Source organism: Carassius carassius, chromosome 31, assembly GCF_963082965.1.
Source record: "Carassius carassius chromosome 31, fCarCar2.1, whole genome shotgun sequence".
NCBI classification, from domain to species: domain Eukaryota; kingdom Metazoa; phylum Chordata; class Actinopteri; order Cypriniformes; family Cyprinidae; genus Carassius; species Carassius carassius.
Genome location: NC_081785.1, coordinates 16390442 through 16405665, shown reverse-complemented (window position 1 = coordinate 16405665; position 15224 = coordinate 16390442). Strand labels below are relative to the sequence as shown.

The window sequence follows — 15224 nt, the reverse complement described above, 5'->3', positions numbered from 1 at the left end:
AAATAATATTTAGAAATAGTATCTAACTAAGTTATATATATATATATATATATATATATATATATATATATATATATATAACTTAGTAATTATGTGTAAAAATCAAGCATCAATGCTGTATTCAATCAATTGCTGGTATGCTGTTCAGTATGTTTATAGTTTGGCATGTGGAAAACTCAATTGGAATGCATTCAGAGCCACGCTGTTTTTCTATTGTAGCCATATTGTACAGCTTCTGTGCCAGGGAGCCATTGTCTCCTGCCAGGTCATTAGCACATTTAATTAACAGAGAGCGAAGTGGAGAAAAAGAGCTGGAACTGTGGACAAAGATAATTGCTTAACATATATTTGCTTTATTCCATATGCTGCACATGGTAATAAGATTAAAAGGGGCTGAGTTCCAAAAATATGCCTCAATTTAATGAGCCTATAGCTAGCATAGCAACGGATTGAATGCTCAGAGTATCTCTTCGTTTTCCTCATTTAATCAACTTTAGCAGGGGTGTAGCGATCCTTATTACTTACATAAATTTCCACACTTAGCTTCACTGAAAATCCTCACATTTTGCGTTTCTGTTGGCACAAAGAAAAAAAAAACATCAATAGCAGGACACAAACAGTATGTGGGTTTTTAAAGATGCCAAGTCAGGTTAAAAGTAGTTTTAAAGTCAAAGACCTTTTAAAATGTTTCAAGACATCTGCATTTTTTTTAAAAAATGACTACATCTAGCTGTTTTTGTACCAAAGAACAGTGGTATGAACAAGCCTCATTATGGCTAGCACATAGTTACATGTTTTTCAGCAAATCATTAAGGACTACTTGGTGATTGTTACATAAACAAATTAATATTCATTAGCCTGGCAGATTAGGTTTATGATGTGTTACCCCCCCCCCCCCACCACAAAAAAACACACATAATTCCCCTGAATTTTAGCATTCCATCTGAGAACCTACCATTCACATTTTCTCCTCATTTCTATTGGTTAGATCTAAGACCATTTAAGTTGCTTTGTTCTTTTTGATTAAAGGGATAGCTCAGCCAGAAATTAACATTCTGCCATCATTTATTCACCCTCATGTCATTCCAAACCTGTATGACTTACTTTATTCTTGGGACACCAAAGGAAAAATACTAGTGAAAAATATGGTGGTCTTCTCCATGCAATTATAATGAATTATAATGATTGACTTTTAAGCTTCAGAAAGAACACAAAAGCACCACAAGGGACCATTCACACAGAATATGTTTGCATTTAAGAAATATTACATGCAGGGCAATGTAATGAAAAAATGCAAAGTCTTGAGGCATTTTTTTAAGAGATTAACTTGTGTTAACTTGACAGCCATATTTTTAGATTGCTATGTCATGTGCATGACTGCAAAAGACTCGAAAGCAGCAGTCAAAGATGTTCATCTTGTGCATTCTTACATAGAAAAACAATGAAAAAGCAAAGTGGTTGAAGGCACAAATTTGTTTTGTGTTGAACTAGAATCAGGTCGATTCATGATCAAATCATTCAAATTATTTTTTTAACTGAATCAAATGATTCATTAAGAAAAAAAAACTGGGGGCATGTAATCTAGATTGATGGTCAAAGAGATGCACAGCATGACCATCACATTTAAACCCATGATAGTAATCATGATCACAAGCTCTTTGGATTGTCTTCCCCCCACCTAGAAGAAAAGAACAAGACTGAAATTTCTTTAAGGGGACCTTTTTACCTCTGGTCTCCACAGAGTGTCCTTATGTCAAAGAATGGCACAGAAACAGAACTCAAAAAGACTTATAAACGAATATCAGTCCATTGCTTAACTCCATATCACATGTGTAACCCACACATTTGACTATCATGTTTCTAAGCAATTATTGTGTATGTCTTTTTAATAACTATTGAATAGCTTAAGGATTCATATTCATGTTTCGTATGTTTGAATATTCTTGCTTGAAACGTTTTTTGACAATCAATTAATGTATCACATTATTGTTATAGGAATCATGTCCAAAATTATACCCTGCAAGAGCAGGAAAATTGATTGATAAGATAACATTTGATTTATGAATGGGTGGAGAAATATACAATGCCCCGAGCAAAGATAATATCTAATTGGTTAAGACACCATTTGGGAGGTGTCCCACAGCCCAGTTTAAATACTCAGGACACCTTCAAATGTTGCTTATTGTAATTCTGAGTCTCCGAGTCTGACCTTGAGCGCCCGCCTTGATGTTATATGGCTCATTCAATGAATCGCTGTCCGTCTCAGTGATCAGCTGAGAGAATCAGTGATTCTGTCCAAATTCCCTTTAAAATCTTAAATGATTCCCTTTGAGCTAAATTGACCTGTTTCCCTTACACTTTTTTTATTTTATTTTATGGAGCTTAACAGCCCCAGCACTCATTCACCTACACTGTATTGAAAGCAGCAAGCATATTCTTCAAAAATAAATGTTGTCAGAATCCCTTTAAGACCAATTTTTTTTTACCCAAAATGATCATCAATGGGACATATTTTTCTTGGGCTAATGATTGTGGCCCCTGCAATCTGCTTACAGACGAAAGATATACGTTCACATTAATTTATACTACACACATCTGTCAACTCAAGAAGCTTGGTTACAATCAAAGAGGGATGGAGCTTGCAGAGATGCTGAGTGTTAAAAGCAGAAACGAGACGACTGCAGCTGTGTGATAACTGAAGTGTGAGCTGGACAAACCTGCCGAGGAGGCATTAGCTGCCTCTGTGCTCGGCATCTGCAAGATTGGATCCTTTCCTCATTACAGCCAGGACTGACAGGTCCTCAAAGATAGCATACCTCAGCATTTCTGTCCAATTAGATCAGCCTTCTTCTAATATGACCCATTCCCCATTACATCCATCAGATGTTCCCATTTATCAATTAGCTCTCTTTAGGGGCACGTCTTTGACTATGACTGCAGGGGTAATCAGCCTGACTAATTCTCAGCAACTGAGACTTTCCAGATTGGACAGATAGTATTTTGCAGCGTGTGCATATCACTTTAGAAACATCTGTCTGGTCTGCCTGGGACTTGCTGCCGCTCTTTTCCTCTCACACTGAATTTCTGCATTTCTCCATCTTTGCTTTAACCTCCCCATCTCAAATTACATCTGTGTGTTTCAGGCAAAGGCCGTGAGAGCGTAAGGAGTGACAGCACAAAGGGAATCACTCTCACTGCTTCTGCAAGCCAGGCGCCCTGGCACTGAATCCCAAACCTCACATTTCGTGCCTACAGCGGAGAACACACACAGCTGAATAACAACGAGGATCAGTGATGGAGTGATGACCCAAAGCCAGCAGTGGAGACAAACAAGCTAAATCTCAGCAGATGCTCAAACTCCCACCATCCTCCTCCTGCATGCTGCCAAATAACTGAGCAGTATTTCCCTTCAAACTACATTTATATGTACATTTTGACACAGTGTACAGTAATGACTTGACCTGCACATGCTACGAGGGTCACGATAGTGTGATGCAGCCATAGTGGAGGTGACTCTGTGCAGTCGTCCATGAAGAAATGAAAGGTCAGCACTTTTGCAGGTATATAAATCCATCATGCTCTCCCCTTCCTCAGGGCTGGGGAAGCTCTTCCAGAAAGAGGTGTTCTCTGGGGCAGATGGCATCTCAGTAGTACCGAAGTCCCATTTATCACCCGGAGCCCTCATCCCTTCCCCCTAGTAGTCAAGAAGAGGACAAAGGGAAGGATTGTAATGTTTTTTTATTATGTGCACTGTGTTTGTATGAGGTATCCTAGTGTGTCTTTGTGTGTGACAGCATTTGTCTGTTCACAGACTGAGACATTAGCACCTCTGTGATGGTGGATTTTGTCTTTACCAGTCTCGACTTTTACACCACCTACTCATTCGCACCTACGCACAGAAGCGATGCAGAACCATTACTCTGATTGCATTGTGGAATGCTGATATTTCTGCATTATTTTTTATTTCTGCATTACCTATATCTGTTGTTTCAAAAGCAAATAACTCAACTGACCAGCACTTTTTGAGCACTTTAAAGGGATTGTGGATAATGTAACATAAAATGTAGTTATTTAACCATAATGTCAAAGTTGCTCTTTTGCATAAAAGTTGCTGAGGTTGTCAAAAAAACAAACAAAAGATAAATAAAATAATACAATAATAATAATAGTTACAAACAAACACAAAAGTAACATAAAAGGGATGGTTATTCCATCCAAAAATTTACATTCTCTCATCATTCATGCTGTCCCAGATGTGTATGAATTACATTAGACTTGTAGACGTGCATTTGACAGTTACCTGGAAACAATGTTTTATAAGTAATGTTCTTATGTAAACACATTGTTTTGTTTCAGAAGAAAATGATACATCAACTGTGGTCGTGTGGATTACCTTTGTGTTCATTTATGTGGTCTTTGTCAACTTTTGGGTTATTATCCACTTGCATTATATGGATTCAAAGAGATGTTTTCTTTTTCTACAAATCTCAATTTGTGTTCAACAGATTACAACAGGTGTGTTCAATATTACTTTCATTCATTACACTCAGACTGATATATTTCAAATGTTTATTTCTTTTCATTTTGATGATTATAACTGACAACTAAGGAAAATCACAAATTCAGTATCTCAGAAAATTAGAATGTTGTGAAAAGGTTCAATAATGAAGACACCTGGTGCCACCAATGAATGAATATAATATACAAGTTTCACCTTTTTAATGGAATTCGTGAAATAAATAAACTTTTTGATGATATTCTTATTATATGACCAGCACCCGCACTATAAAAAAGAAAAAGTTAATTCAACTCAAATTTTCAAGGAAATCGACTGCACAGAATTTTTGAGTTGAAGATGTCAACCTAATTTTTTAAGTTTTGAAGAACTACAATTATTAAGTTGCGTCAGTTTATTTATTTATTTTTATTCAAGTTACTGGAACTATCAAGCCTGTAAAAGCTTACTATTTTGAGTTCAGATTACCAGATATTTTACTAACAGAAATATTCCTGTCACAGCAGCTGAAACAACAATTACTGTCGTTGAGGTAATTAATTTTTTTCTGGAAACAACATTTTTTTTTTAAAGTCACCACATTAGAAAAACTTATGTTTGTTTTCAAATGACAAAGGTGAAAGGCTACGATAATCCAATAAGCAGACAACACTGTCTTTGTTTGTAAAACAACTTAGAAAACTATTATATCCAGAAATTAGACATAACCAGTTCAACATACTCTAGGCCTCAATACCAGACACACAAACCTCAAGAAAGGTGACAACCAACACATGTTAAAAAGATGAGCTCGTTACATCACAGTACAACAAATAACTAACAATAATGATAAAACAATAGTAAAAATGTTGAAATTAAGTCAACAAACAGCAAAACAATAATGCTATAACAGTAACTCCATAATTTATTCACGCTGCAATGCATCCTGGGAACTCACAAAGCCTTAATATTTCAACAATATGAAATTCTTTGTTCAGACAATTGTGTTTGACTAGTTGGGGCAACATTTTTGTTAATTTTGTTGGTCTGACAAGGATTTTTGTGTATAGTTTCAAGAAAATAGCATTTTTTTTGGTATTTGAGACTCAAAAGGTTTCATAAACTGGAAAATGAGAAGTTTCATTTTTTACAGTGCTGTTGAGACCTTACAAATAATGCAATATTGCCAAGATGACTGATAAACAGTTGTATAGTGCCTAAGTATTAATTCAGAAATGTGTAAATCCTCAGCTGAAAAAGCCAAATTATCTGAACTTTCTGAATTATGTGAACTAGAATTAGAAGGAATGTTTCTCTTCGACAAAGATGTCAGGGAAAGTTACCGCTGGCATCGTGACAAGATGGCGGACGCAAATTTTGAAACTTTCGAAAGGGAGCTCCTGGGAAAATCCTTGGAAACCCCATCGCAGCCGGTTGCCATGACAAATTTCAAATGAGCATGCGCTGATAAGTTGACCTCACTCTAACTGGGTGTCAACTACAACTTCAAAATAAAATCAACTCAATTTATAAAATAAGATGAACTTTTCCTCAGAAACGTCTGAAAGTGAGTTCAAGTGGCGTAAACAGATAGTTCAAGTTCCAACTAGCAATTTTATTGTCAGTGAATGCAAAAATCTTAGTAAGGTGAACAATTTTGAGTTGTCATTTTTACAGTGTGTACTTTATGGTGCTATATTGACCTTATTTGGTGCTTGAGAGGCCTAGTTGCAATCAATCATTGTTGTATATATTCTTTTTGTGTCCCATGAAAGAAATTAATATGGAATTGCATAAGGGTGAGTAAATAATGACATTTTATTTTTGAGCAAACTACCCTTTTTGCAAATTGCCTTTGAAGATAAACTTTGATATTTGTTATAATGAATGATTTATCAAGAGTTTGATATATAATTCCATGACACCCTCTATATACATTGCTAGTACTGCATAAATTATTTAAGACACATTTTAAATGTTAACTCTGAAATGTATTTAAAAAAATCAAGACTGGTTTTTTTAAGCATTCAGATGACTCACATCAAAAACCTCCCAATTTCCTCAACCTCTAAGTTTCTCTGAAGTTTAACTTAAAGGATATCCTTTCCAAAAAAAGTACTGCCTCAGCCTTGTGTTTACAGCACGAGCTGATGAATATCACAGATCACGATGATAGCTGCTGTCAATAAAATCTGCATCAGTCTTGTAATATCAACAGTGCATCTTAATTTTTCTGAGACTGTCCTTATCAGAGGACTACAGTCACAGTCAGGGAAGAAATCCGCAAGAATGTTGCAATTAATTAAATTAAAATGATTAATCATTTGTGCAGTTTTTCAGTTTCGAAGTATTCTGTCATATCCTAGTTTAATATGTAAAAACAAGTAAGCAGTTTCCAAATAGTTTTCCCTGAAAGTTCAAACACTATGCTGCTGGCTATCAAAACATTGCAAGTTTGTTTGAGTTCACTGGCTCAACCAATGGTGTGAGTTGGGGGTGGGGCTATATGTGTTTCTTTGGCCAATACCAGACAGGATGACTGTCCAGTAAACCTGTTTGAAATTCATCATTTGTTTAAATCAAAATAGGCATATTATGTGTCTGTTTAACTTGCTGTCATCTGCTCAACCTGGTCTCACAGAATTCCGTGAAATGTCCACGGGCCCTTAACTCAAAATCTGTGAAATCATCACGGAATTGCCACAAATTCCGTGACGCGGCCACGGATATATCTCCAACGCAAGTCAATGACACTGACCTTCCGTGGTCCACACACGGATACCCGATTCAATGACGGAGTACAGAACTCGCTCAACGGACGTACTTTCTCATTTGGAAACGCAACATTTGAAGTATTTGTTTCTTTTCCAATGCCATAATGACGTTAACCAGACAGTTATTGTGGTTATTGCATTGTCCTGCCATCATAAAAATTCACTTTGATTCTGTTAGCCTAACTAAAATCTGTGATACGAGCACGGAGTCTGTGCTGAGATCACGGATAACTCTAACGCAAGTCAATGACACTCATCTTCCGTGGTCCACACACGGATGCAGTCTCACGGCAGTTCGTGATTTGGGCACGTAATTTAATCTATTTATTCGTGGCATGGACACGTTTATTTCGTTATTTTCGTGATTGCAGCACGTTTTTTTAAACTAATGCATTTCAATTGGAGGCATCTTTCGTGCATCAGCACGATACTTTCTGATTAATTAATTTTTTTCCCCCACAGGACAACAGAAGAAACTTACTGAAACTTTTTTTTTTTTTAAATCGGAGCTTAACTTACTGTAACAAAACTGAGCAACATACTGTATTGCTGGTGACAAAAACACACATTAAAACTTTTTTGGCTGTAAAATGCGCAATGGTTCTTTTTTTAATTTTTTTTATTGATTTTTATTTTTTTCATAGGCCTAGGTTTTTTTTTAAATTACAGAATTCAATATCAAGTCCTTGACACATAACTGTAACACATTTTCACATTTAGAAACAATATAGTTTAAATAAAAAGAATAAATAAATAAACTATCTTTTTTTTTTTTTTTTTTTACTTTAGACTCTAAAGTTTAAAGTTTTTATTAAGGTTATTGTAAAGGCTGCTTAAAAATGCTATTGCTGATGAGCCGCTGATCGCTGTCAGATTCTGCGATATGAATGTCCGCGTTGGATTGTGGCTAATGGGCTTAGAATGAGCCCCGCTCGGCCTGTGTTCTGGCTTACTGTAATATTTCACCGGTAATAAGACCGAAATAATATAATTAAAATAAAGAAATGAATCAATACAATGATAACATCTAAATAAATGTTGATAGATGTAGCCTTATAGTTTTAAAAATATCAATAAACAGCAAATCAACACAGCTTCGAAATAATAACCGAAAGAGACCTAAATAATAATAATACATAAATAATATACTACAGCGCCGCCACTCCCACCACGCGCATCACGCGCTTTGCGTCAACCCATTCACTCCCAAAGCGTCAAAAACTGAAGGCTGGTCAAGCGCCTCTAGCGTCACTGACATGAGATGTTTATCGCTATGAAATCACGTTCAAGAAGTCTCATTCAGCACACATCGCGATACTTGCCATCAGTTTACAAGAGCCGCAGGTGGGGTGAGTAGTAGTAAATATGCTCTTTTAATGCCTGTTATAAAATGTATTCTGTCTTCTTTATTAATCAGATGAGCGCCTTATGTTTACTCTCTGTATTATATCGGTCATCCGAGGCTGTCTTTGAGTTTCATTGTGTTTAACTAAATGAACACAGCTGCTAACTGGGGTGATTAAACTCTATCTGTCACGTGACGTGCCATAGACCTGGGATCCGTTTTATATTCATTTCAGGTTCAAAGATGGAAGTTGTATTTGTAGTAAAATCATGGTAACCATGACACCTACAATAGTAGGTCAAACCCAGTAAACAAGACATTTACCATGTTTTTTACCACAGTAACTGTAGTTTTACTATGGTTTCGTGATAGCACAATAATCACCAAAATAATTATAGTTGTACCACTGTAATGATAGTGTTTAAATGTGCTTTTATATGACATATTTCACAGTAATCACATTTACTGTACCATGCTTGTAATACCTTTTTAATGTAAATCAAAAAAAAAAAAAACATTTTTCCCATCTTGCAGTTCATTCATATTAGTTTATATCTTAAATATTTTGCTCACAGATCACTATTAACATTCTGTATATAATTCTGTTTTATTTTCTCTCCCCTTGTATTTATTTTTTAGCTGAAAAGATGTAAAGGAAGCAGTCAGTCCAGTCGTGTTTGTGGAGAGGTATTCCTTCAGAAATGGAGAAGACAGAAAGCTGCAGAGGCAGGTTGGTCTGTGACTGTGATAGTTTGTTCCTTTTATCAAACATTCCTGCTGTTATCATTTGCACAGCATTTGTTGTTTCTTAAACTGTTGTACGGTCCAAACACCCACACTTGCCATCTTTGCACATTTCCTTTATTTGGCCCAAGTGAGCATGAAGATCCCAAGTGTGTGTCGATCTTAACATGACAAAGTTCGTTTCAACTTTGCATTTTAAAATAAACTTCTAAATGTTTTTCCAATAGTCCCTATTAAAGATGACAATTTAATTTGTGGTGCTTCTAATTAAGTGATAAAAAAAGTTACAAATGATGTACAAAATAAATATACTTTTCTGTGCACCAAGAAAACGTGCAACACTTTGTTTTACTACTAAATTATTCTCAATATCTAATTATTATTATTAATATTTCACATACATTGGAAAGGTTTGCGTGACCTCCTGTGAGATCTCTGCAAAAAGTCTCACGATTAATTCCAAAACATGATGCATGATGGGATACACTAAGCGTTGTAAAGCGCTCCGGAGCAGTATTGGAGAGGTTTAGTTTGTGTTAAGGATGCTGCGCTTTGGCATTATTAAGACCGGGGACAGTCTTGTGCATGCACTGTCACGTACACACACTCTCAAGGGACCTCAAGTGTGGGTATTTGGAAAGGGGAAAAGTCTTTAAAATGATCCCTAAATACAGTCGCACATCAAAGTCTTAATAATTCAGTAATTCAATTTAACACTTGTATGATATTGTACAAGCCCCTGGACAATCTTATCTGACACTGTCACAATATTGGAAAATCACACAGTCAGAAAGTTTATATTGTTCATTGGCTTCTCATTAAATTACTTCAAATAAGCCCCATCAGTTCATGTTCCCACTATACGTGATCTCCATGATTAGAAATTGCTATTAATGACTTGCTTTTATAAAATGGATGCATTTAACAATTAATTATACAGCATCTTTGCAGAGGATGCTTTCATGGTCTAAAAAAAACACAGTAATGTTGCATGTAAAGAAATAATATTTCCTTCCTTTCTGTCTTCCAGGATTGTTTGCAGATAACACTGTAGTTCTCCATCATGCACAAGGACTCACCTCTAAAACTCTTTATCCCCCCCCCCCCCCCCCCCCCCACAGACAGAAATGGTTCCTGGATCAGTGACTTAAGACTTTGCAGTGGTTTGATTTTTGCAGAAGATGTAACTTTGTTTTAATTAAGCTTATAATGAATACATTGTGACCTTCCAGCAACCCATATACTGTACTGTATACAGAACCAGTGATGATAAAAATAGTTAAAAATAGTATTTATCATATTGATAAAGCATTGTGTTCTCTTTTTCAAGCGTCATACAGTAAACTGTACTTCTGGTGCTTTTATCATAAAAAAAAGCATCAGTTCTCATCGGGAGTTTTAGTAAAGGACATATTCATACACAGCCATCCCCTAGTTCCAGTCATGAAGTGAATGATGTTATTGTTAAAGGTATATTTCTGCATTTTTATGTAGCAGGTGTTTGTTTTCCTGAACACTTTATCTTTCTTCCATTGTTCGGACAATCAGTGTTTATTTGATGATGTGCTGATAGAGTTTTATAGATGATATTGCACACTTGACATGCATGACTTCATGATGTTATTTTGTGATTTTGAAACATTTACATTGTGTTGTATCACTTTTTGGTCAATAGAATTTTTAAAGAGAATGTATCTTTTTCTGGTGTTCTCTGAAAGACATATACCGTATTTATACTGTTTTGTTTTTTAATAAAAGTATTTGCATACTGAAAATTGTTAACGTTTACAACATAACTGCCTTTTTATTCTTCATAATTTTATTCTTCAAAAACGAGCTTGGTGACAGTGCAGTAATATGCGCTCTTTGTCTTTAAATGAGTTTGACATAATAATAATATTGTAATAAATACTGGAAAATTCTTACAAAATTATGTATGTTCATTATGCTTTTTCAGTTTTTATTCCTAGAGATCAATTGGTAAAGCAAGGCAAATCACAGAAACAAATGTGAATAATTTAATAACTTAATAATTTCACTCTTTACTTTTTATTAGTAAATGCACTTGTCTTTGGTCAGGAAAAAAATGTATCTTTTAAATTGAATGAAATGAATCTATTGGTTAGATAAGATACAACTGTGACTGTGCAGTTCTCATCACATGTGTAGTTGTAAATACACATGTGCACATCAATATTGCCTAATTTTTGTCAAGCTGAATAACAATAATTTCTGTATTTGCATTATTGTTGGAAGAAGGTGTAGACGTTAATAAAACACTATCTAATAGGTGGCAAATTTAATTTATTGTTAACCAATCTATCCCTTTAGCCGAAAAACGGAAAACAGCGCTCATGAATGACCATAAATGGTTAAGGAAGTGTGATGACGCTGCTCAGCTATGATGCCATTGGCTGTGAATGTTCCTTGTCACCGCAGGACTGTCTGTGGTTGGACTATCTTTTAACCCATATTAAACAGCGCATCATGTTACAAAAGTATGTTTTGCTGCTATTATCACATTAGTAAATATATTAAGTCAACAATGAAGTGTTTCTATGTTGAGAAAAATCACCTTTTTAGTGAGATCCTAACCCTATCCCTAAGAATAACTTCAATGAACTACAAAAAACAGCGCCTAGTTTTGCCTTTCCATAGATAGAACGACGGAGGCTTATGGGTAATGTAGTTTAAAACGTTTTATTAACGAAATGAAATAAATAATATATTTAATGGTAAACTGGACATATAAATATGTTCACTGTGTAAACATCTATGACATATTTGAGAGGCATGATGAAATTTAGTATTTTAGAGTGAGCAATATTTAAAATGCCTTTATGCCACCTTTCCATTTATTTCTGAAAACTGTGCCCAAAATTATTTTATCAGCATAGCATAAGTAGTAATCCTGCTGATTTTCTCTTTGATATGTTAATTTGACTCTGATTTACAGCCATTTGAAATGTACAGTTTTGGGCTCTTCCAGGAGGTGCTACTGGGCCCCTGGGGGTAGAAGGGCAGTAAATCCTACATATATGTATTCTCCTCATCATGGACAACAAACTGAGCTGAGTCACATTTATATCTGACAGTTTTCACAGTCCACACTTTTCTAATCTTAACATCATGGCTAGTAAAGCTTTTGACAGGACATGGTGAGGCCATCTGATGAAACATGGAAAAACTAATTAGAAAAAATCTGTGTAAAAAATGTCCTCCTCACCCCCTTATCTTGCTCCTCAGGTACTGGACATCAGTAATGTGCATGCTCTTGGTTTTAATGCAGTTCAAGATAAACATTGATCATTCCTGCTACATTCTCAGTTATCCCTCAAGTGTTTGTAACAATAAAGCCCATGGCAACATCTTGTAATGCAAAATAATTAATCTCGTAACTCCCTTTCTTTCACAAAACAATTGGCATTTGTTACTAAATATAAACAATAATAACTTTCTGGTGTATTGATGTCCCAGATGTCATTAATCTGATCAAATATTTTTATGTCTTAAGTAAAAAATAATCCCGATAATTAATAATATGTAGTTTTTCCAAGTCTAAAATAAACACATATGAGCCTACCTAGTAAAATGATGTATTTACCAAGAATCTTCAGAACACAATATTCACCATTTTCATTTTATTGAAGCATAGAATATAAAGATGATAAAAGTAGCATCAAGACAAATAAGATTCAAGGAAAATAATTATTTATCATCAAAAATACATTAACCTCATATATTAATCAGTTCACACAGATGAGTGATGAAATGTCCTTAAAAGTCACACAATCCCATCCAGTCAACTGTGATTCAGATCATGCGATACAGTACATATAAGACATGTGATACTGTTCCAGAAAATAATGATTCCTTATCATCACATCTAAACTGGTTTCATCTCCCCATCGTGATCTTCTTCTCTCGTGTCTGGAAACAGTTTGTGGTTGATATCCAGCACCGATGTGGTGTAGCATGTTCTCAGCCAGAGGATCTCTCAGTCCTAAGATCCCAGACCTGGTCAAAGTGTAACAAACAATCCAGATGAAGTTGTTTAATGGACAGAGAGCTCAGCTTATGTTCTGTGTGATTTTAGCAGGGTGAGCAACTATGACCCTTGTAGTACTGTACACTTACCATTCTTCAAGCTGTTTTAAGACCTTTTGAGAAGCCTTTTCTCTGAAGACAATTTACCACATCCTCTTCTTTCACTCCTTTCAAGAGCATCACTTGATCAAAACCCCTCATTTGGCTGATGAGATCATCTGTGCAAAGTGAAATTGTTAAAGTATTGCAATAAACAATTTAATTCTGCAAGAATTAAGAAAAAATTACAGAGGCAAAGGTCTTGCTCATGAGACTCCATTAGCATGTGTAGTTCTCAGAGACTCTAGAATCGATCTAATGTTGCAGTAAATGTGTTTTCTTCCTCTAGAATCTCTCTCCAAAGTTCCTGACTTCTCTCACAAATGTGTTTTAGTCTGTGGAGTGTAAGGCCTTGCTTCAAACCAATCAAATATCAATCCACAATTTATAACACAACGTTTACAATACAATGAGATAATGTCAATTGGTGTTTATATCAATTAAACCACTTTTATGGCACTTGTATGCTTTTAAGAAAAACAGGTAGTGTTTTTTAAAAACTTAAGATTAAAAATGTTTCAGTCACACTTTGCTAACATGCTATAATTATAATAGCTGTATCAAATAAAATAACATAACAATAAAAACATTGGAAAGAATAATCACGGCTGACATGACCAGTCCTGTGAGAGATCATCATAAAGTGCTGTAACACATAACACAGCATTGCTTCAACACACACATACCAGTGGACTTCTGTTTGTTTGAGCACAAGATGGCCGTCTTCATTCCTCATCCTGAGCAAATCATTTCCTTGGTCTTCCTTCTCTTCTGTGAAACAAGATAATCTCTACTTACTCTGTGTGTAATTAATATTGCTCATTAAACATATAATTAAGTTAATTTAAAGTAAGATTCAGACCAGAGCATTTGATGAGTAAATGTTAATTCAAAAATATTTAAAAAAAAAAAGGTACCTGGGAAGAGCTGATCATGGCAAGATTCACTGAGACTCAGTAATAGCTCTTTTAGTTTTTAGGAAGGTGTGTGAGGGTTGGCTCACCAAAAACTTCTGAAAAAGAAGAGCAGCATTATCTGCAAACAATCCTGTAAGACAGAAATATTATTTCATTACATGCAACTTATTCATTACTTATACATTATTTTTTAGACCATGAAAGCATCCTCTGCAAAGATGCTGTATAATTAATTGCTGTATAAGTCATTAATAGCAAGCTATATTCATATGAGTTGGTTTAAAAATTAATACATGCTAATAGGGCTGTTATCAGTAGTGTAATTGATCTGGTTCTGACAAATTAATCAAAGATTTAATATATATCACTTGACACATTAAACTAGCATTTCTACTCGTGGAGATCACGTATAGTGGGAACATGAACTGATGGGGCTTATTTGAAGTAATTTAATGAGAAGCCAATGAACAATATAAACTTTCTGACTGTGTGATTTTCCAATATTGTGACAGTGTCAGATGAGATTGTCCAGGGGCTTGTACAATATCATACAAGTGTTAAATTGAATTAGTGAATTATTAAGACTTTGATGTGCGACTGTATTTAGGGATCATTTTAAAGACTTTTCCCCTTTCCAAATACCCACACTTGAGGTCCCTTGAGAGTGTGTGTATGTGACAGTGCATGCACAAGACTGTCCCCGGTCTTAATAATGCCAAAGCACAGCATCCTTAACACAAACTAAACCTCTCCAATACTGCTCCGGAGCGCTTTACAACGCTTAGTGTATCCCATCATGCATC

At 35.2% G+C, this 15224-nt stretch overlaps 1 long non-coding RNA gene across 1 annotated transcript; it reads right to left on the bottom strand.

Moving 5' to 3' along the window:
• Nucleotides 1-13198: 13198 nt before the first annotated feature.
• LOC132112100 (uncharacterized) lies at nt 13199-14543 on the bottom strand. The gene is made up of 4 exons (XR_009424889.1): nt 14422-14543; nt 14191-14275; nt 13496-13623; nt 13199-13375 (listed from the first exon to the last, which is right to left on the bottom strand). It is a non-coding gene; the product is annotated as an uncharacterized LOC132112100 (long non-coding RNA).
• Between the last annotated feature and the right edge of the window lie 681 nt (nt 14544-15224).